The sequence below is a fragment of the Anopheles moucheti genome, chromosome 3 (genome assembly GCF_943734755.1).
Source record: "Anopheles moucheti chromosome 3, idAnoMoucSN_F20_07, whole genome shotgun sequence".
Lineage (NCBI taxonomy): Eukaryota > Metazoa > Arthropoda > Insecta > Diptera > Culicidae > Anopheles > Anopheles moucheti.
Window position 1 is genome coordinate 40,183,660 of NC_069141.1, and position 22,124 is coordinate 40,205,783.

At 40.1% G+C, this 22,124-nt stretch overlaps 1 protein-coding gene across 4 annotated transcripts in view; it reads left to right on the forward strand.

The window, feature by feature from the left end:
* The first annotated feature begins 778 nt into the window (after positions 1 to 778).
* The window catches only part of LOC128304393 (ELAV-like protein 3), a 41,877-nt gene continuing 20,531 nt past the window's right edge, over positions 779 to 22,124 (forward strand). For all 4 annotated transcript variants that reach the window (XM_053041575.1, XM_053041576.1, XM_053041578.1 and 1 more), the window contains exons 1-3: positions 779 to 904; positions 1,918 to 2,192; positions 13,577 to 13,604. The gene's annotated coding sequence lies outside the window, so the exon portion shown is untranslated. The remainder of the gene's footprint in view (positions 905 to 1,917; positions 2,193 to 13,576; positions 13,605 to 22,124) is intronic.

Consider the following 22,124-nt stretch of genomic DNA (forward strand, 5'->3'; position numbering starts at 1 on the left):
ATGCAAAAGTAAAATAAACATGACAAGCTAACGATACCGATTTCGAATCCAAGGCTCACACTTGGAAGTCCTGAAATTGGCCTCGGGTCTTGGGCGCGCATGCTCTCGCATGACAAGCGAGATGGATACGAGAAATTCTCACCAGAACACACCCGTTCACGGTGTCAATTATGGGAGGATTCGGTCAGTTTTACAGAAATTTGTTCTATTAATGATATGAAAACCACCGTATCGTACAGCTGCTGTAAATGTATATGGCTTAGTTTGTTGTATGAAATTATTTTTCGAAGGAATGTGTCGTATTTCTACTAAGCGTTCGATAGTGCGCTTTTGGTACGATAAACGGATGTACAGGAATGTGAGGTTCAAGTTGGGCGCGACTAAATTTCCCCTAATTGTGCTCCACATGGTGCCTCTCACTTTAAAAGTCCTCGTGGCACTCGCACCGCACGACACTCACAGCCGGATGCTGTGATCCTGAACGAGTTCACTGAAAGCACACACGCGCTCTCTCTCGTCCGCTCTAGTCTCAATTGCTTTTATCACCTTCAGGCTCTCTTTCATGCTCGCCGTTCATGAGATGATAACAAATCCATCTCGAACAATGTGAATTATGCATCTCGCTTGCACCCAAGCTGATCCGTGACAAAAGTGGAACCGTGTGTGTGTTTTTTTTTGCTACTCCATCCCAGCCCTGAGATACGCGAGATTGTTGGCGAGGCCCGTACCGATCGAGCCCGTCGTCATTTAGTTGCCGCACTCAATCGAATCAAGTTGTGTCCGTTTTTATCTCTCTGTCTCTGTGTATCGTCGCCACCGCCATCATTGCCGCCACCGTCACGCGTTTGCTGTTTGCCTCACCGTGGAAAGCGGAGAAAAGAATTGGTGAAGACAGGCATACCAGGTTCGTGCATCGTGGTGCAAAAAGTGCAGCAGCATCCCACGCGACCACAGCCGTACATGGGCGTTGGGCTTTTGCCCCATAATACGGGTGGTTCCTTTATCCTTATCTCGTTCCATCTCGCCATCGTTGACTGAGCAGTGATCCAGGCAAAAGTGTTCCTGACGCAGCGATTTGTTATGACCTATCCGCAATCACCTTGAGGGTGAAAGATTTAAGAACCAGAATTCTGCGCCCCGATAAAGCACCTTTTATAACCGTCCGTGTTTCTGTAAGCTGTCTGTGTGCGTGTTGATGCGTAGAATTGGGTGGAGTAGTGCCGGTTCGGGATATTTTTTTTCGACTTTGTTCCTCCGCCCAGTTGGTGTGTGTGTGTGTGTGTGTGTGTGTGTGAATGTTAATGTGTCTGAAACGTGTTCGATTTTAGGTCACATACTCTACTCGGCTCGGTGGGGTCTGGTGGTGGTTTGCTGCTGCACGGAGTAGCCTTTTTTTTTTGCTCCATTTTTCGCTAAATCTTTCGCGTGACCTCGCCTTCATTTTTGCCGGTGGTTGTCACCGAGTGTGCGTGAGTGTAATCCCTGTGTCTAACGCTGTGTCTGTATGAGGGTGTAGATGTTTTTTGTCTGTCTATTTACGACTGCTCAAAAGGAACCGATAAGAAACGGAGTATAAAACCGACCTTCTAGGGAAAAGAATAAGATTTCTTCACTGATACGGTCGGTATCAGTCGGTGCTGAGACTAACCGGCAGGCGTTGTCCTTTCTTGTTCGTGGTCAGTCAGGTGTGTGTTTTTTTGCACTGTCCAACCATCCGGTTTATGTTTGCACGTGAGCGAAGGTGTCGTGCGTAACTCGAGGTGAACTCACGAAAAAAAAAAACAGTTGGGTGGATCCTTTCCATTCATGCCGAAATGACCGAGTGGCTGTACTGACGTACATTTGACGCTTTTTTTTTGTTTTACTTCCTGCTGGTTTGATCGCACCCTCAACGCTATATCGCTTCCCTTTTTCCAGCTCTGTGAACCGGCCGTGGTGAAGTTAGTGAAGGAATTTAAATTGTGATTCGATTGAGCTTGTCTCAATTTAGTTCGCCTGGCGGAACCACTCCACAGCTGTAGTGACGGCGTGGTGCTGGGCAACTTTAGGTGGAAGCTCCCCGTTTTTGTGACGATTCTGGTGTTCCAGTTTTACGTTGAACGTTTTACGAAACACACAACTGTTTACCCATAGTGAAATATCCACCGTGATTACTCTTGCAGTGCTGTGTAAGGCGTGAAGAGGCGCATAAGGTAAGGCGGTAAAGTAATGCAAGGAATATATGTTGCATATAAAAGTCAGAAGTATACCTTGCAAACTTTTATTATCCTTGAAAGTTTTGTTCTATTATAATAATTTGTTCCTTGTTTCATAAATCAAGATTATTTTCTTCGTGGTCCAATTGCGTTTCAATGTTCAGCATGTCATGTTGTCAGCAAAAGGATCATCGATCATTCTCGTAAATGATCCATCCATCAACTTCAATCCAGGAAAAATATTGCACATGGTCAGCATCCAAGGAACCTAATGGTTACGTCAAATGGTCATACGTTTCCATTTGTTTCATTGGCGTTGTGGTTAGAATATTTTGTTCGGAATTGTATTTGTTAGTAAAATTCTTCATCATTTAATTTTTTTCAAGAAGGAATTTGGTAGGAGAAGCATTTAGTTTGATGAAGAAAATATTTTGCTTTATCCGCTTAGCGGAACATCATAAAACACCAGGCGTCTCCATTCGCTGAAAATTGAATTAACTGAAAAAAGTTAAATCGTTGTTATCAATTTATATCACGATCGATACATTGACATTTGTGTCGCCTGCAAGGAAGCTTAAAATAAGTTTTCTTGCTATTTACATTACCTACCCCTCTTCTTTTATTCCTTTATTCGCGATGGGGATTAAACCTAATTTGAGTTGCGTTCTCGTTTGCAACGGTTCGCAGGGAATGGAAAAAGGCTGGTAGCTTAATACGGGAAGCATTCGGCACAGGAAGCTTGATTCTGAACCTGCAGGCGTCTGTTTCGCTGGGATGCTTGTAAGGCTTGTTAATGATGAATAAATTTAAATTAATACTTTCAAAGGGTTTTTTTTCCTCTGCCCCATTTTGCATGACGTTTTGCGCAGCCGGTTATGCAACCGGCACCGACCCGGAACACAATTATGGAGAGCTTAGTTGTTAGGTTTTTGAGTTCAGGTCTTAACGGAGGCTTTTTTTCCATTACACCTGACAGTGGCGTAAGTTTTGATATGGCCTTCGGTTTTTTTTAAAGCTTGTCTTTTCTCGGGCAAAAATACGCTCATCGCAAGTGTGAAGCGTGATAAGCCGTATTTGCATACCCTTTTAGAGACAGTGGATCGAAAAAAAAAGAAAGTTTAGGGAGTGAATTTCGATTTCGATAAAATGAGGGGAGAAAAAAAATTCAACAAAAAAAGTTGTATTTATTATACGTTTCATACAGATAGTATCTATAATTTTACAACACTCGTTCAATCTTCCGTACAATTGATACAAATAATCCCATTCCACTTTGTCTAATTTGATTGATTGCAATGAGATGCACGAAATGATGCGCTGAATACGTTTCATTACTTTTTCGCCTTCGGTGAACTTTGCTTGAACCGCGGGACACCGAACCTCAATAATTTCGAATTGATTGCGGGACAGTGGAGTGGCTAACAAGGCAACCAGAATGATATCCATCGGCTTTATCAACATTTTATTCCTTCAGCGCTTGGGCCCGTGCTTGTGCGCAGAACGGAATTTCATCCGACCCCGAAAGCTCCTCGTTTTTATATGAATGGAATTGAAATGGAAGTTTTAGATGTGACTTAGATCGCATCGTTTCGGTCTGTTACGCCATTTGTGGGTTATGTTCTAGAAACATAAAGATGCCGGCTTGTTTCCTTCCCAGTTCCGTGGAATGTGCGAAAAGTGGCACTTTCTATTTGCTTTTCTTTCTTATCCTGTAAAGCAAAGAATTAGCCATAAATCTCGGCGCTCTGATGCCGTCTCACTGGTATGTTTGGTCTGGTAGTTTTATGTGTTTTCTTGTGATATTCTTGATTTTCTTGTAAAAGCTCTATGCGATACGCAGTAAATGTGTTATGATTTTTATCCGATCGACCAAAAGCAAAAATAATGTGTTTAATCTCGCCTTAGAATTGAATTGATGCAACATACACAATTAACTCTAATTGATTCAAACAACGATAACGACAGATATCAACATGTTTTGTCTTTTCAACATTAGTTTTGAGAAGATGAAAAGTTAAAACTATATAAAATAGTAAATGTGAAACGAGTTAAAAATCCTTGAGATCTTAGGTCAAAAGCTTAACATTGGTGGTCCCATAATGCTTAGGTTGTTTCACTGTTTCATCTCTTTAAAGCTCATATTGGGAAGAAAATACAAAATATCCATTTATCCTTATCCATTTGGGACTTCACACATATTATTCAACATGGAGCTAATATGAAATACAAACAAAATACTAAAAAATCCTACTTCCTAGCCATAGACAGTTCGTTATTAAGGGAGGAAATGGCCAACTCTTTATTTATAGTACATTTTACAGGCTTAGTCAAAGCAACCCTCGACCGACGCTTTGATCAATAATAAGCCAAGGACGTGTTCTTCTTTTCTACTTTTCGCTACAATACTTTGTATCGTTACACCCTGGTACCACTGTAGCAAGAATTCTGCGGAACATTTGCTTTGCTTTTTTTACAAAAAAAGAAGAACAAAACAAAGGGCTCGGCAAAATAGGAAACGACAAGAAAAGATGAATGAGGTTGCTAGCAGCAGAAATGTATTACAGCTTAGGCTTCATACTGAGAAAGAAGACGTATGATGATGGTTTTTGTTTTGTTCACTACGGATAAGAAAGTTCGTAAAAAAATGATAACCAATACGGATTGTGCTAAAAAACAAACACTCGAAGATGGAGTGTTCATTCGCAAGATACCTTTACCACTTCCTTGTACCATTCGTTGCGCGTTGCTTCTATTGGGCTGTTTGTATTGTAGCGGTAGTCAAATTTCTCAAAGTGTTGGAACAGCTTTATGGGACAAATGAAATCGAGCGCTTTCCTTCTCACACTTTTTAGAGCTTTTTACTGTTCTATCATCTACTCTAGGTTCACGAATGTATTTCGTCAGTTGCAACAAGGTATTAATAATTTTATTCTTTTGTTATCAAAATACTCTTTTCGAAACCATTAACCAGCCGGAAATAGTAGTTATCCCGGGCAATGTCTGACTTTCACAATAGGGGCAGCAGAAATGTCACTTTACTTGCAGATACCAATTGGTCGGCTTTCTCAACAGGACCCCATCTCTTTAGCTCCATATTGCTTTCGTTCGAGTTTTGCACACGCGTGTCTGATAATAGAGATGAAAATCGATTACAATCGCTTCTCCTTATGTGTGAGTGTGAAAAATGGAAATAGGGGTTTTTCGACTCTTCGAACTGGAGACGCCCAGTCATGTGATTTGTCTTTGTTTCGTAGTTTGACCTTATTTGGGCGTTATAGTGCAGAACGCAGAATGTGAAGCTTTTGCCGGTATCAGCCCTCAGTAGTTTTGGGTGGAGATAGAGACCATATCTCTTATTTCATCTTGGGTCGTGGTTTCGGTTTGTTCGTTGCATATCATAAGCCTCGTACGCTTATCGACCCCCAAAAAAACGCGTTTGGGAGTTGTTTTCCGGTTATTTTCGATTTGATCTAATCGGCATGTGGTTATCGGGGGTTAGGATTATTTGTATTGTTTTTTTTAGTCAAATTACAATCCTTGCATTTTAAAATTCTTGTGTTTTTTAGGAATATGATATAACTTATGTTTCTTTTAACAATAGTCAAAAAAGTCAATTATATCGATAAGTATTATAAATAATAAATAAATTCTACTTCACAAATAAATAAACCAACTTCTCTGACGTTAATGTTTTAAATTAAAAGACAATTATTTAGTTCTACATTGAGGCGATTTCTAACAAACTACTAATTCCTTAAAGCTGGAATTACTCTATGCTATTAAATGATTTTTTAATTATTAAAGAAAATATGTTGATTTAATATACAAAATTACATCTCCTTGATCGTCTCATGAAACCTAAATGACTTTTCTCTTTCGTAAATGATTATCCCTCTATTCTCATTACTGTTGTTTGTTTGTTCTGTTTTCTTAGTTTACATCAATCCACAGCCAACGCCCAGAAATCCCCTAGCACTTGCATCTGAAGTGCAGTGGATTGATTGGCTTCCGTAATGAATTGTTCAATAACGCTAATGAGTTTCACTGTGTGCAGTGACGTTGTTATGACATCCATTCATACCGCGGAGAACTTGGGCATCCGCGAGAAAACCTTCCCCTTGGGAATGAGGTTAATCTTAAGCGTCAAATGTCCGAAACCGAGCCCCCACATACAGCTGATGGTACGTGTGGTTTTGTGAAATGTGTTGAAGAGATGAAATCGACTGCGAAGATTTAATTAATTGTCGACACCGTTTGACGTGATGAAGCAAAACGAGGTCATAGTGATGCTCACCAAGCATTGTGCACACACCGGACAAGGAGAAACTACGGAAAAAGAGGTGTTCAGGCTCACGTTTCTGGCTCACGTCAATTTCACCTTATCAATAGAGGTGCACCTCAACTGGAACCCCTCATTGTGACGGTGACGTTTATTAGTTTTCCTATGGCTTTTGTTGTGCGGTTTTTGTTATCTTCACTATTACGACGAATACGCGAAAGAAACGTATGACTGGTGGAGCTTCATAGTACTTCTACGAGAAAAGAATCCTTTACCAACTAGAACGTATATTATTTAAAAAAAAATTAAATATAGTTGAATAATATAATATAGTCTTAGAAACTATACACACTGATTATTTTTAATTATTATGCATGTCAAATAGTTAGTAACTTGCACATTATTTTTCTGGAGTGCATTTTTTATAAAACATTAATTTAGCCCTTTGAGCTCTTACACCTTTTTGGGGTAGCCTGGAGGTATGATGGTAGCGGCGCCGACCTTCACACGAAGGAATCGGGCCAATATCCCATGCGGACCAATCCCCCGTACGCAGGGCTGACTATACAGCTACGGGTAAATAAAGTAACAGAATACCAAAAATGGTAGACCTAAACCTCTTGAGGTTGTTGAGCCGATAAAGAAAAAGAAGATTTAGCCCTTTGAGCTACTTGAAAGTAGTAGAGCCTTTAAGTACGAATGTGCTTATACATTGTGTTATTACTAGCATATCATTGGAGTATGCTTTGGACTGAAATAGCATCATCAGTTACAACGTTTCGTACACATGACTAGCACATTAAAAATATGCTTCATTATATGATACAACTGTCACACGCTTCATACACTTCAACACCTGCAGCTACATACATAATACTGACACATTAATGACGTTGTTGCTGTTGCGTTGCGGTTGTCGATTCATCTACATCGATCGTACTTCAACTGGGTAATATGCAGCTATTAAATCTGTATTTTTAAATAGAATCGTATCTGAGTCGAACAACATTGATTAAATATTTTCCAAGTACAAGATGTCCACAAATTACGATTGCTCAAACTAGGTCACGAAGTAGATCATTTATTGGCTTTTATTGGAACTCAGTACAAGATAAACTTCTTTAATAATCAATTAAATTATTCAAGTTTTTCTTAACTTAAAGGAAATAGGAACTCGTGCTTTTAAATAAAGTTTCTTTTTTCTCTTCACCACTATAACCTCGGAGGTCTTAGTCTGCCATCTCTGTTGAGTGAATTATTGCGCTGTGGAGCGGGAGAGAGAAATTATTATTATTTAATTCTTTCGTATGTGGATAGCTGGTCTTGTGTTGAGTACGAATGAACGAACGGTATGAGATTTGGCACCATATTCGAGTGAGAAATTTCATCTTGAAATGCGCAACATCACATGATTTTTTTCATGATATCGGCCCAACAACCTCAAGGGATCTAGTCAGTCATGCGATTGGTCCTCCTGATGGGATTTTGGACCGGTCCTTTCGTGTGAAAACCGGCGCCGTTACGAATGTACCACGGCACGTGTTGTTCAGCTTATTCAAATATCGTGTCGTAATAATATAATATTGTTAATATTTACACATTTATTGAATAATTACTACTGCATAAGAACTACTCTAACACCTCAGATAACAGATTTTGAATACTTTAATTATTCTCTTTTGTGTAAAGCTACATTTAATAGCACAGCCGTTTTATATATTACGAGGTTAGCTTTTTATGTCGAGGTCTGTTTTTTGCTCGATCTTTTGGTATCCTTTTTTGTTAGCATTTTTAGCATTAGCGCATTCCAGGAGTGAGTTGAGGAGGATAGCCTGACCATTTCCACCTAAGATTCAGACATAGTAGTGTTTAATCCATTTTTCTTGACTATCGTTGATAAAAAATCATGAAAACAATTTTATTTTTTTTTGTGTGGATGTGTTGAAATAAAAATAATAAAAATGTATTCTTATAAAGCTATTTCGTTCTTCCTAAAGACTTTCTCATTTGTTTTACTTGTTTTAAGTTGCAAACCATTGTATAATTCATTATATTGCAAGTGAATGCTCGAAAATAGAAAACACACAATGAAATCTCACCTCTGCGCGGGAAGATCCCCTTACAGCCATTATAACACGTGGAAAAAAGAAGAATTTTCAATTAAAAGCGGAAATCCTGATTTCATACCGATAGTTTTCAAAGGTTTTAGTTCACTTTTTGTCGTTCGGGGTTTTTTTGTTGTTGTTGCCTCAGCTGAGATTTTATTTCATTCATCGGAACATCGGAATTCTGAGGTTTTTATCGAACATCGGACATCGAGTGGAAAATTCAATTAGTTTCGAAATTAAAACTCGTACAACATTCCCCGTAATGCGACAAACTTCAATGATTTCCCGTTCGGCTGGCTAGGGTGTGGAATCGAATAAAATGCTACCTTCATTCCAATTTGGCATGGTTCAGCGGGGAAAAAGAAAATTCGATGATGGTGGATTTTTCAATCCATCGATGGAAACGGGATAGATTTGCAGCCGATACCACGGCAAGCCTTTTGCAGCGAAGGATAACACGACGGACGGGTTTGTGTGCCCGTTGGACATCGTCCAAACCTGATTAAATACCACTTCTTCGTGTTGTGGCTATTTCTGTCATTATGGTTCTTGTCCGGCCAAACCATCCCTCAATGTTGGTGCGAAGGCGGGCGGTAGTTTTTTACCCGCCGTGCAGAACCGGTTGGCCGCGTTCCAAAACTGTGATCGGTAATGAAAGTCTAAATAATTGAGCACTGTCAAATCTGCACCAGCGTTGGGTCACCATGGGCTTTGGCCGGCGTATCAACCAGTTGCGGGAAATGCACCATTTGCAGTGGAATCTTATTTTTTGTACTCGCTTGGGGCGATGGGATGTTATTCGCCATTATGCGGACCGGTAACAATATGCCATCGATACAGTACCATTGCTACGGAAATATTGATGAGCTTTCAGGAGAAAAGTCATACCAGCCCCCGATGGGCATAAAAATCAACACGTCGATGGACTTCGACGGGGATGATTCGAGTATGACGAGCAGCAACATCAACACCCTGATCGTCAACTATATCAGACCCGGCATCGATTTTGGTCGACATCATTATGAAAATTGCTTCAACAGCAGGTGATTGAGTTGCTTTTTTTAAATTTTGTTTCCACCATTCAAATGCATGCTGCTGTAGGATATGCATTTGGAAAGTTTCTTCGGCTGGGGGCACGTTCCCGGGATGCCTGGTAATCTTTGGCGAACAAAACGTGACCCACATATTTAGTTTGGTTTCCGTTTCCGGGCACTGTGCATCGGAGTTCATCATTCATTTCCGTACATTTGAACTCGTGCATCATTCACAATTCAGTTATCTAATTCGTGCTTTCATGAATGTTTTAGTTAGCAAAATCATAATAATTCTGCTTCCGACCGCATTTTTGCATTTGCTGCATATTTGAACTGGAATTTGCTTTATACATTTTCTCCCAAAAAACGATTGCTTTTGGAGGAAACGTGTGCACAATCAAACATTATGTTGCTTAGTGCCGTTTTTTGCATGGGTTTTGTGATACGAAATACTCAATAATTGTTAAGATACACGACTTAGTATCTAGAATGAATTTTTACATATGCTTAATAGACCAAAGAAGCAGTCAAAATTGCATTGAACCTCTGTGAAGTCATTTTAGTTATTGAAAATCATCCATTTTGGCAACGAGCGTCATGTCGCTCATATTAAAGTATCTATTTCCAATAAAATCGTAACACCAGATGCTAGAGGATGCCGTCTTCCATAGAATCGCCATCCATGTTCAACAGGCATCGTGATGCATCGCTACCTTCACTGCGGCAATAATTCATTGTTGCCCATGACGCTCTCGTCTGATTGGACTGCATCTGATACGTTTGATATTGCTGCCAACCATGCAGAATCTAACTGAGCGGTCACCACCAACACTCTTTCTGCGAAGCGATCAATAGCTATAGCTGACTTAGTGCAAGAAGTCGATTTGCCCACCGAGCAGGAAATGCAATCTAATTTCCTATCATTGGATGTTGAATTATTGCATCGGAATTCAATAACCGACCTTTTGTTGATGGGCGCATGGGTAAAAAGCGACAAAACAGGCAGAAAACCACCATGGAATTGGATGAAATGGATGTCCACTTGGTTTGTGTGTGTGTATGTGTGAGTGTGTGCTAGCAAGCTAACCCTCAGGTAGTTTAATCCAGGCATCCTTACCTTCCAATCTACTTTGTCCCTGTTTTAGCTGCATGTGCCGTTTAAGTTTCAAACACGTTCGCCACCAGCAACTTTTGGCCGTGTCATTTCTCGTCCGACCGGTGGTGTACGTGGCTGCTGTACGTATAGGCCTGACACAAAATGGAAAACTAATACAATCGCCAACGAGTGTTGGTGTCCACTGTAGACCATCATCCGAACACTATTCGCCAATCTGCACGGTTTGATGTATCAATAATGGGAGGCAAATGCAACTCAATTATAAATATCCTTGCTGCCCTGAAGGCGTAAACCGCGCAGGGTCCAACAAGGGTAACGTGGTTCGTGCGAACATGCACGGTCCAAGCTTTGGTGGTTTGCTATCTTTGGTGTGGTATTTTTCGATTATGCTAACGTTATCTATGGCGGAAGAAAATGAAAAATGCAATGTGAGTCACGGCAGATGTGCATGTGTGAGCAGCCTTCGACACGGTGCAGCTGACCAATCATCGCACTAATTGTGTTTCTAATTGAAGGTCAGCGTCACAACGCCAGCTGGTAGAAAAATTCTGCGTTGACAAACGGAGTAGTGATACTGTTCCTATTTGGTTTAGCCTTCTAAGTGTAGCTATGTGTCTATATTTTCATGGGATAAGGTATTAATATTGACTTATATTTTGGAAGATAATATATAAAGTCTAGGGGAATTATTAATGAGTTGTTGAATATGCTATAGCGTTATCTTTAATTTTTTGTTATCAATTTCAATTTCAATTTATTTATTTGCTACAAAAATGTTGAACAAGAAACAAAGGCTAATCATAAACTACTTGTACTAAACCTATCGTATTCTAATAAAAGGACAATAAAAGAAAAACAGACTTATTTAACAGAAAATATAAAAACGTTAAGGAATAGAGTATATGGGGGATCAAAAAGAGATTAAGGAGAGGTGAAAATCAAAAGACTAGGAAGAGGAGTTAAAAAAGGAGTTTTTTTAATGATAATTGTTACGTTTATTGTAAAACAGGTGCTTTGAGTGCGAGCGTGGTGATGCGAGCACTAAAACTCATCCTGTCTCCTCGGTGGTTTGTTGGAAAAGAGAACGATCACATGATGTAACGCACGCATGATCCTTTCGCCGGATGTGTGTCCTGACGTTTAGCCATCCAACCTGCGTTTACAGGCGTAGGTACGAGCGTTAGCGATAACAATTATCTTTCATAACTTTATTATCTATTGTTATTAACTTTCATTGTCATATTATCGATCAGTTAACAGATCACGTTGTTTACTGCTAGGCCTCGAAACATTTGAGCACCGCAAAAAAAATGCATATCCTCTTTTTGTAGTACGAATTTTGAGAGGAACCATTGACGCTCCTAACCGCAGGCAAGCGGTTAATATGTATACACAGATGGGCTTCCAGGACACAACCATTTATTAGGCCAGCATTTAAAAACACGCGATACAGTGCACATAACCATACAGAAAATTTCAAGAAGCTTTTTTATTTTAATTTAATTTCTATTATGACGGCAATGCCGTATTTTCAACACCGCTTGTGTTGAGAAGAAATAACAAACGGCACAAACGGCATTTCCTCCTTGCGATTTGCCTTATCTCGGGCATGCTCGGTTGACATTTGAAGAAGCTATTCTAAGAGAATTTATCAGCGTATACAATATATTTGATTTTAACGAACTAATTTCGTCCTTCAGGGAGCGACTACGTTACCGTTGTGTATGTCCAATGTAACCTACACACTATACACTATGCGAATAAGCACATTATACTTGTTATAATGTATGGCGGACATGTTTGATCATTAAATAAATAATAAATAATTATCTACTCTTCATAGACAGCAAAGTATTTATATATCTTCTAATTTGAAACCCAAGTTTGATCAAAGTTTTTTCGTTGTACATATTTTTCTGATCGCTTTCAATTTTCCACAACAGTGATGAGGAAGGTTTTGCTGGTAACTTTATTGTGTAAAAAAAATCATATCCTCTTTTGTACCATTCCTTGTCATTATTATCCTAATCGAAGCACTTTAATCAAGCGCCTATCCTTCTTTTTGCACCTTTTTAAAGGACGACCTAGGATAGTCGCTGCTGTCGATCGTCTTTGTGCGTCGAAATTGAGAACGATAAGAAGGATGCCGTATTATTTACATATTATTGGATTCCATCAATTTCCTTACCTTTGTGGTGGTTCTAACAAATGAAAATAAAAACCCATCTCCCTTACAAGCTTCTTCGCAGACGAACGGGAAGTTAGGCAAAATTTTCGCTCATGTGTTCAGAAATTGTGGAACGTTTTCGTGCCTTCGTGTCACCCTTTCACCAACGAACCTTGCTTGTCATGCACCATCTTATCGCTCGCCGATTTGGGTACGTCGTCGTATTTTATCGTGCTTCACCTTGCAACCTGACAGCGTTCTAACTGGTCCGAGCAGGAGTATTCACGCAAATATTGACATGGTAAAGATTTCCCATTGAATTGCTGTGCGGAAGGATCGAATGAATGGGATTTATTGGTTTTACTATGACCTTTTTCTTGATTCCGGTCTGGTATCCCGAATTGCGTATTTTATTAACCGTCTTCAATTATACTTCCTGGTGCAGTGCACAACTTGATTCGCAAGGAAATTGGAAGGATTTTGGTATGGGCTGAAGATATCATTTAATTTCATACAGGTTTAGTTACAGTTAAATTAAAAGAAATAATGATTTTATTAAAAGAATAATATTTATTAAAAGAAATAATAATAGAAATAATTATTCTTATCGCTGTCCTTTAAATATATCAAAATTGCAAAATTTTAAATAAGTTTCCTTGTTATCTTTCATTTTCAGATCTCTTGGTGCTGTTAAATCCTACACTGTAAGTGAACTGTAGTTTGACATAGTTAGTATTTTTTTGTACGTTAAAATATACAATAATTTGGTTTCGTAATTCAGCATGATATTAGAAAATTGTTTCCTAAAATAATAAGATAAATTTTCACTCCCATTGTTGTACTCCTTTATAACACATTTTAGAGCAGCTTTCATTGGCTTCAAATGGAATTTTTAGAAAGCATTCTCTTTTAAGGCGAATTAGCGTCATGAGCGAATATAAACTTTAGCAACGTACGGAATAAATTGTTGTTGCAGTGTAATAGAACGTGTGCCCGTGCAGTGCACCAGGAATGAAAAAGTGATTTCGAACAAAAGTGTGGAATAATTTTCTCCGCTGCTTAGCTAGCGGGCTTCGAACGATGCCAGTGCACACCGGCAAACGAACCTTTATCCCATGATGCTTTTAGAAGCACATGACTTTTGCGGATGTGCACATTGCATCTGGTGTTCGGATAGTGCGGGAATCTGTGCCAAACAACTAGGGCTGCAATCGTGCACTAAGAGTAAACGAAGAAGTTTCTTCAGTTGTAGGTTTGCCTGTTGGAAAAAGCATTCGAAGCAGAGAGAGAGAAAGAGAGAAAGATCCATACCAGAATAAGCTTCTTCATGAGAAGGGTGGTATGGATGGAAAAAGCTTTCCATCAGTTGGTGCAAACTTCTACACGCCTGCATCATCCTCATCATCACGATCGCTTAAGGGTTGTATAAAGCGTTGTAGTTGGTAGTGTGACTTTTGGAAATAAAGACAGAGACAAAGAGAGAGAGATAGAGAGAGAATGAGAGAGAAAAAAGAGACATGCTGTGGAACGAGGAAACCCAACGCGCTGGAGGTGAATAAAAGAACGGGGTACGAGAGTTGAAAGTTTGCCAGAGAAAATTGCACAACTTTTCCACCCAACGATAGTCAGCAAGCAAAAGCGTGTCCTTATTCCTCACTTGCCCACACTTTCGATCTCCCTTTAACGCCGGTATGAGACTAAGGCGTGGTCGCTTCTAATGCTGCATGTATGGTGCAAGTGCAGCTAGCAAACTCCGGTTCAGACCTATGGGAGCAAAAATGTTCGAAAGGTTCGTTAGGCTAGATTTGCCGTTTCAGCATCTTGGTAGGTACATTCGAATTTGAACCAACATTGGACTTCGGTTCAACACCGGTTCCGGTACGTGCAGACCCCGAACGACTGTCTCGGTGGAGTAGAAAAATACATGATCTGTTAAACGAATCGGCTAGCTTTCGGCACATTTGGCATTTTGGCATCGGGCCACATTCCATTATAGATCTTCGAGAAGAGAATTGACATGAGGGAGGAATTTTGACGACCGGTTCGAACAATGTTGTTGACAAAAAGGGAAGACCAGGATCGAGGGTGTCACCCGAATTGGTCGGTCAAAAGCCCTCTTTTCAATCGGGTCCAGCAGTTCGATTATTTCGGAAGGTATATTCGAAACCTCTTGACATCCATGCCTCGTTTTTTTAAGATTTCGGGAAAATCGATATCGGGCACAACGCTAGTCGCAATTTTTTTTAAATAGTACAAGATTTTTATAAATGTAACGGCGATAACATTAACGATTGATGTTTTATGTTGAAATGTTTGAATTGAGAGATTATTTGCATTGCACTCATGATCAATATCCTTTGATTCATTATGTTTAAGTTGTGGTAATAATAGTTTACTAAACACGAAGCAGAAAAATTACATCTTTCACAGAAATTATTCATTATGTATTAACGTCATAAATACAAAATATTATTAAAGCATACTATAATAATATATCGAGGCAAACAATAAACATCTGGCATAAAACATAGTTTTGGCCATTTATTTAAATACTTACTGAATATGAGGTATTTAAATTATCTCATACACGTCATTCGCTAGTAGCGCTACTGTATATTCAAGATGATGTTTCCTAATAAATGAGGAATCAATATCCAATCCTAAAAAAACAATCCTAACATATGAGGAATATGTCAACATCTTAAAAACATCTTCGATTTATGGAGGAATTATTTTATGTTTTGCTGTAGAGGTAATGTCAGTTGGCATCAGTCACTACATAATTCTCCTCCTCCTTTCGTATGGTCTTCAATTCATATGCACCATGCATCGTCACAAAATCATGACTTGCTGTTTCTCTGGTGGTATTAATCAGCAGTTCTCAGTTTTCTCTTCTGTCAGCAGTTTCTAAACATTCCAAATCAGGGCAAATCTTTTTCGTTTTCGTCGAAACGGTCTTATTGATTTATATTGACAAGTAGCCGAATAGTCATCAGTTCTTGCAACAGGGGTTTCGATGGGATTTTGTCTCGATCATGTCGTGTGGGATCACCACCGCTTTCAAATACACCAATCGGCCGCGTTAGCAACTAACCACGTTTGCAACAGTCCTTTATTGCAGATGCACATGAAGTGCTACCCATCACTTATAAACGCCTTACGAATCATAAATACGCAGTACAATTGTACGCAGGACTGATTATCTGGTTACGATTATATTAAATCAAAGAAAGCCAGGCAGACCTAGACCTCCAGAGGTAGAAGAAGAAGAAAGCTTTGTCTTTAGACGAGATATGACGAGACGAAATATTTGTTGTATAAAATAGTTAAAAAAATATTTGAAGATCCTAATTTTAGTAATATGAATTATTAATCTAGATAGTTGATTGTATTATTACAATATTTACATTATATTAGAATACGTTACAACGGCAGCATAACTGTCTCATATTGTTTAAATCATATTGCTCAGTTTCAGTCAGCTTCAGCTTAAGAGACGGAGGATTGAACCGAATGGGATGATGGTCCGGTTCTGTCGAATCCGGTCCAACCCCGGGCGCCGCTTCCAGTACACCGGACCGTCCATCCACAAATTTCCATTATTGAAAAATTTTGCTAATTGTTTGTTACATTGCTTTTTTTAATTTATTAATTTTTTATTGGATAAACATTAAGCGCCTGGTTTTTTCAACCGTATATCATAGAAATGTAACCATTATTTGATCTCATTTGTATTGTCTCATTGTGATACCCGTTCCTGGCATTTGTAAGGCTTCGGTAACGAACTTCCCCTGTCTGAGCGTTAGTCTGGTGCACGGTTATGTTTTGAATTATTTGTGGATCCCACTTCCTACCTGTTAACTTATGGGACGTTTTTTCGGATTAAGGGCCAGCATTTGCGGCGATGTTAGTGAGGTCAATAACCGGAACATCGCCTCTGCTGCAAAAGGTTATGCGTTGCCCATTCAGATGTTGGTTTCCTTTGAAAAGTGTTCGTTAATTTGCCATTGACGTGTCTCTGGAAGAAATTTCTTACACCGATTAGTACCTGTTACCGAGCGGAGGGTGTTCCGTTTATTTCCGCGACAACACTGAACAGTTTACCGGAATACGGTGTCACGTGGAGCAGACAGAAGTGTTCGTTTGTTAGGGGCTATTTTTTACACAATAAGCCGTTAAAAGGCTGTCAGTAGGTTACGACGCGTTGCGTGAGGAGGATTCTTTGCAATAAAATAAATATAGATATTGTTGGGCAGGCGGGACCCCATCCTGCAGGATAATGCGATGGATTTCCGGGACTTAGTTGCATACAAATTGGATTATGGTGAAAATATTACTTGGGGAATTATTAGGTTCTCGTTCGGGGAAATTATTGAAATGACAATGCTGAAATGTTGGACATTATGATTAATGTATTGAGACCATATTTCATTGTATGATTTTTACCGCAACAAAATAATGTAGTAGCCTCATAACTACGTTGCGATCCGAACGCGCATGGTTATACTTACGCTCAGGCGCGCTTATTTTTATGTAAACTTTGTGTATTATTTACCATTCACCACCGCTTATGTACTGTCATATTACGTTCACCCTACGTGTTTTTTTTTTTCCTACCACACACTTTAACCAGATAGACAGGATTACGTTTCCAATGCTTGCACATTGGCACGATCGCACCTTGTCGTTCACCCCACGATTAAAGAGCTTCCCCATTTGCGCGTGTCTAGATCGCGTTGGTGTTTGTGTACGGGGTGTATGTCTCATTTTCCTAGGGATTGCGTCTGGCGCTTGGGACGCACCTATCCGCACGGGGGCCAGTTTAGTTTAACGGGAACCACCACAAGAGTAGTTGGTTGCGCTCACGAGCTGCCTCGGTTTTTATTGCCCGGACCGCCGGCTGGGTTTTTTGGTTTTTCCTTTCCGTTTTTTAACTCTCCGTTTCGTTCCGGTTTCGTTTGCGTTTCGGTCCCGGCGCTAGTTTCGTTCTCTTAGGTTTTGTGCTCCGGTTGGTGATAAAGTTCTCGAACAGCCTCGGTGGATCACTTCCGCCAATTGGTGCGCCTTATTTTAAATAACATTAAAAACGGTGGCAACAATTTGGTCCTGTGTTAATTTTTAGGTAAATAATTTAATCAAGCAAAAGCCATAAAGAATGTGATTACAGGAAAGTATTTATGCCCTAATGATTTAATCTGTTACGAGAGATTTTGTGAGAGCAGAAATCTCAAAATCGTACAAACATCGTTCCCATTCGTTTTAAAAACAATGAAGGGAAATGTGTTAAAAATATAAATTATTTCGATTTGAACTGCGCCCCACGACAATTTGACAAGAAAGATTTCGATACATCAGAAAAAGAAAACAAAACCTGATGATCTGATCTTCCTATCGCTGTGCGACAGCGCGATGTCTCGAACAGGTCAACGAACATGGCGAGTTATTTGCAAAATATCGTTAAAAAGTGGACCATGCCATAGCTGAAAACCTCGAGCCATTACGTAACGTGCCCGTGCCCGTCCACTCGTAGGCAGCTCGCGCCGAAAAAAAAAACAAACCGGTGCCCCTAACGTACGAGACAGTCTCTAGTGATCGATAGTTTTGCGTAGTGGCGTGGTGGCGAAGTATTTTCCGTTATTTCCATTGCGTTTCCCTACCGTACGGCCAATCACGCACTGGAAGCGTTTTTCTCGGTCGTCCCATTTATGGCTAAATATAGATTCATGCACGAAGAGTTATATTTATTCAATTATTATTAATACTCGACGCAGCGTGACGCGGATCGTGGCAACCGTTCCTTCGCAAGCAAAACTCTCCGGGAAAACCCGGAACCCTTTTGTTCCGTGTTTGTGTGTGTGTGTGTGCTTGTGCTTGTGTATGGTCTGCTGGCTGGGCTGCTGCAGCAACCATCGCCGGTGGTGACCGTGTGCTGTCCGAAAGTAGTTCCTACAATCGAAATATCGTATCATCTGCACTGTATTTATTATTATAGGTGAGTTTCGCGCGCGTGCTTTATTTTTATCTTTTCCCCTTCCAACGGGACAGCCAAATTGGTTTTTGGGGCTTAGCTAGATACACGTTTTTCGCTTGGTATTTTGTGAGCGTTGTGTAGACGTAGTTTTTTTTGCATGACTATAAACACGCCAAAACGTGATATGATCACAAATATTGAGCACAAAACAAGAATGTGCATTGACACTACTGAAGCACGCTTTTGATTCTGGAGTACAATATCTTTGGTGTGGATATGAAATATAACGACAAGTTGTCTAATAATTCTGGACATCTAAAACATATCACAGTATCGTAAACTATTCTCAAATTTATTTCAAACTCCTTGCTGCTCTCAGCTATTGGCTCCGGTTGCATCTTCCAGAATGCGTTCCCCAGCTATGGCAGCTCGAACCCAGTGCATTTACAATCGATCGTTCTAGCAAGGACATTATTTTAGCATAATTTACTGTTATTACCCCACAGCGAGCGCCCGTGGTTTTAAGCGATTTGACCCATTTTGATGTACGATCCGAGCCCTCGTAGCTCGCCGCTTTTTCGAATGGTGCACCATTTTCGCGCGGCTCTGTGCCGGTGCGCCTAACCTTCTGGACGAACCATCCACCCACGCCACCCACCGAGAAATGGCGTGGATATGGCGGCCTTCTTTGGCTGCCGATCAGCGAGCGAATTTGCAACATGATTCCGGTTGAAAGCACCCCCAAACTCCGCTGCAAATCACCCGTTCGGATGCACGGCACGATAATCATCGTTTGGCAATTTGGGCGAAGGACTCATTAATGTTCGATCGACAATTTATGGAAGCGATAAAATTAGCGAAACATTATATACAACCCACCGCGCGTCGTTGTTGGGCTTTGCGTGCCCGCACTGGCCGGAGCAGGCAGATAGATAGTGTTTTATTTTTCTGTCTCGCTGCTGCTTGCCGGCCGTTGTAGGCTCGGTGAATACGGAAGGATTAAATTGCCATTAAGGATTGTTTCAAGCTGGATTAGGGTTTAGTGGTACGATTGGATTTCGGGTTTTCGTGTCTCCCGTTCCCCGAGACTCGGTCGTAGGAAGGTGGGCGGCGGCATGACGGTGAAACAAAAATCGCGCAGAAATACATTAAAATGGGTCAAGGGATTAGGTTTGATGAGGACGATGATGGCTACTTTGGATTAGTTTCAATTGCCGTTGTTCCTTATCATTGCCAATAAAAGAGCTTAATGAGCTGTGAACAATGGACACACATGTTGGGTGTAATAAAGTAAGAGCAAATCGATTAGAAATATTCTCAATTAAGCTCAACGGCTGAGCTGAACTCTCGCGTATGGAAAGTTCTAAAATGTTTGCATCTAGCTTTGTGATGCACTCGTATTGCACTACACAGCGATGCACTTCATATTGATTGGCATATTCCACTATTATCTGATGGAAACTCGGGGTATTATATACATTTAAATCCAGAGATATCATTAAATTTTATTTTATTAGAAAAAAAGAAAGATTTTACTATTAAATTTAACTAGTTTTAAAAAATATTTGAAAATCATTCTAATTGCTTCAGAATAAAACCAAATCACTAAAAAATCACTAAATATCACAATAAAACAAACCACTAAAGTAAATAAAATGTAGAAACAAACAAAAAGCATTTTAAAGCAAAAAGGAAAGTTTAGCAATAAACGAATAACAATAACATTACAACACAGCAGGTGATCAGCGAATTGAAAAGAATGAAATAAAAAACATGCTTCAGGCTTCCAGCGATGCTTATCGCTTCAAAGCGAGCATACTAGTACGGATCAGAGGTTCGTTCGTGAAATTTCACACTCAAAACCAAACCACCGACCGGCGGATAGACCCGTCGGGTCATCCTCAACGAACGTGCAATGATGCCGCTGCGTTGCGAGCCCGATGACGCCGATGATGGTTTTGTGGTTGTGTGTGCCGTGGTCGGTATTGCGCGGATCGGGGAGTTCAGAAATTTTCAAAAATAGAAATTTTGAATAGCCGAGAATCTATTTTCGGGTGCTTCGGAAAATTTGACTATAAACACTCTCGGTGTTCCGCGTGCTGGTCTTTGCCATGCGCTTCCCATCACGCGCTCGTTTGGCGTTTTGCTGCTCCTTTTGCTTGCACGCTTCCAGCGTTTGCTCTACGTGCACGGTTCTGGCGCGAATTTTCGGTTGGAAAAGTGGTTGAGAACCAGCAGCAGGCGGGGCGGCGTCTTAGCTTGGAAGATATTTGTAGCTTAAGCGTATATACATAGCGTGCCGGTTCATGGATTTTGTGGAAGGTAAACTTTTCAATTCTTCTTGCTCTGCTGCTTCCCGCTTGACTACAAAATTATGTCCGGGTTAGGAACAAAGTCATGTGATTGGGATATACGCTAAAGTGCATCGCAACAGAAATCCGGCACGCTTGTTAAAACAAAAGTCCTTTGCTATGCTCCCATTTACAGAGCTTGATTCGAGCGTGACAACATGATGGAAGGATTAGAAAAGTTGTTCCACACTAGGACATTGTGAACTAAAACTTCCAAAACATCAATGATCTGTTCAAGCCAGTTGCAATAACCCCGCAGTCCGCACTCTTTAAATCAAGTTGTTTTTTGGGCAACTGGTACGGACAAGGTATACACTGCTTAGAGCTACTGCTGTCAGGGGTTGTGATGATTTTAATAAAAAGAATCATTTGTACCAAAACCTCAGAAGAACTTTTTCGCCATCATTCAGCTAATGTTAAGAATTCAGAAAGTAGGACAAAGCTGTTTTGTGTTTCTTTCGCGTTTTAGATATACTTTACGAGTACCAGTTGTTACGGTATCACTCATTCTTACCCCGCTGACCTTTCGCCCGGCCAAGAGTTCTTTTTCTCTTGCTTCATAGTGACAAAAATTGTGGAACGAAGAAAATTTATACAATGAATGAAGTTGCATAGAATACTTCATGAAATTATTCTTCTGACTTCCTTTCTGCACACAATGCAAACCCAATTTCGACTCAATCAACCAATGCACAACTGAAAGAAGTGCAACATAAATCAGCAAAAGAAAGAATTAATCATGCAGACAAAAGAGAAACAGCAAGTTTGCTTATGTTGAGCTTCGTTTTTCGTTTGTCAGAATAATTCAACGGTTCGACCAACCATTTCGGACTCATCTTATCTATGTCGACTTGCTAGGAACAAACATTTGAAAGACAAGGGTAATAGCTGCTTCTATGCCT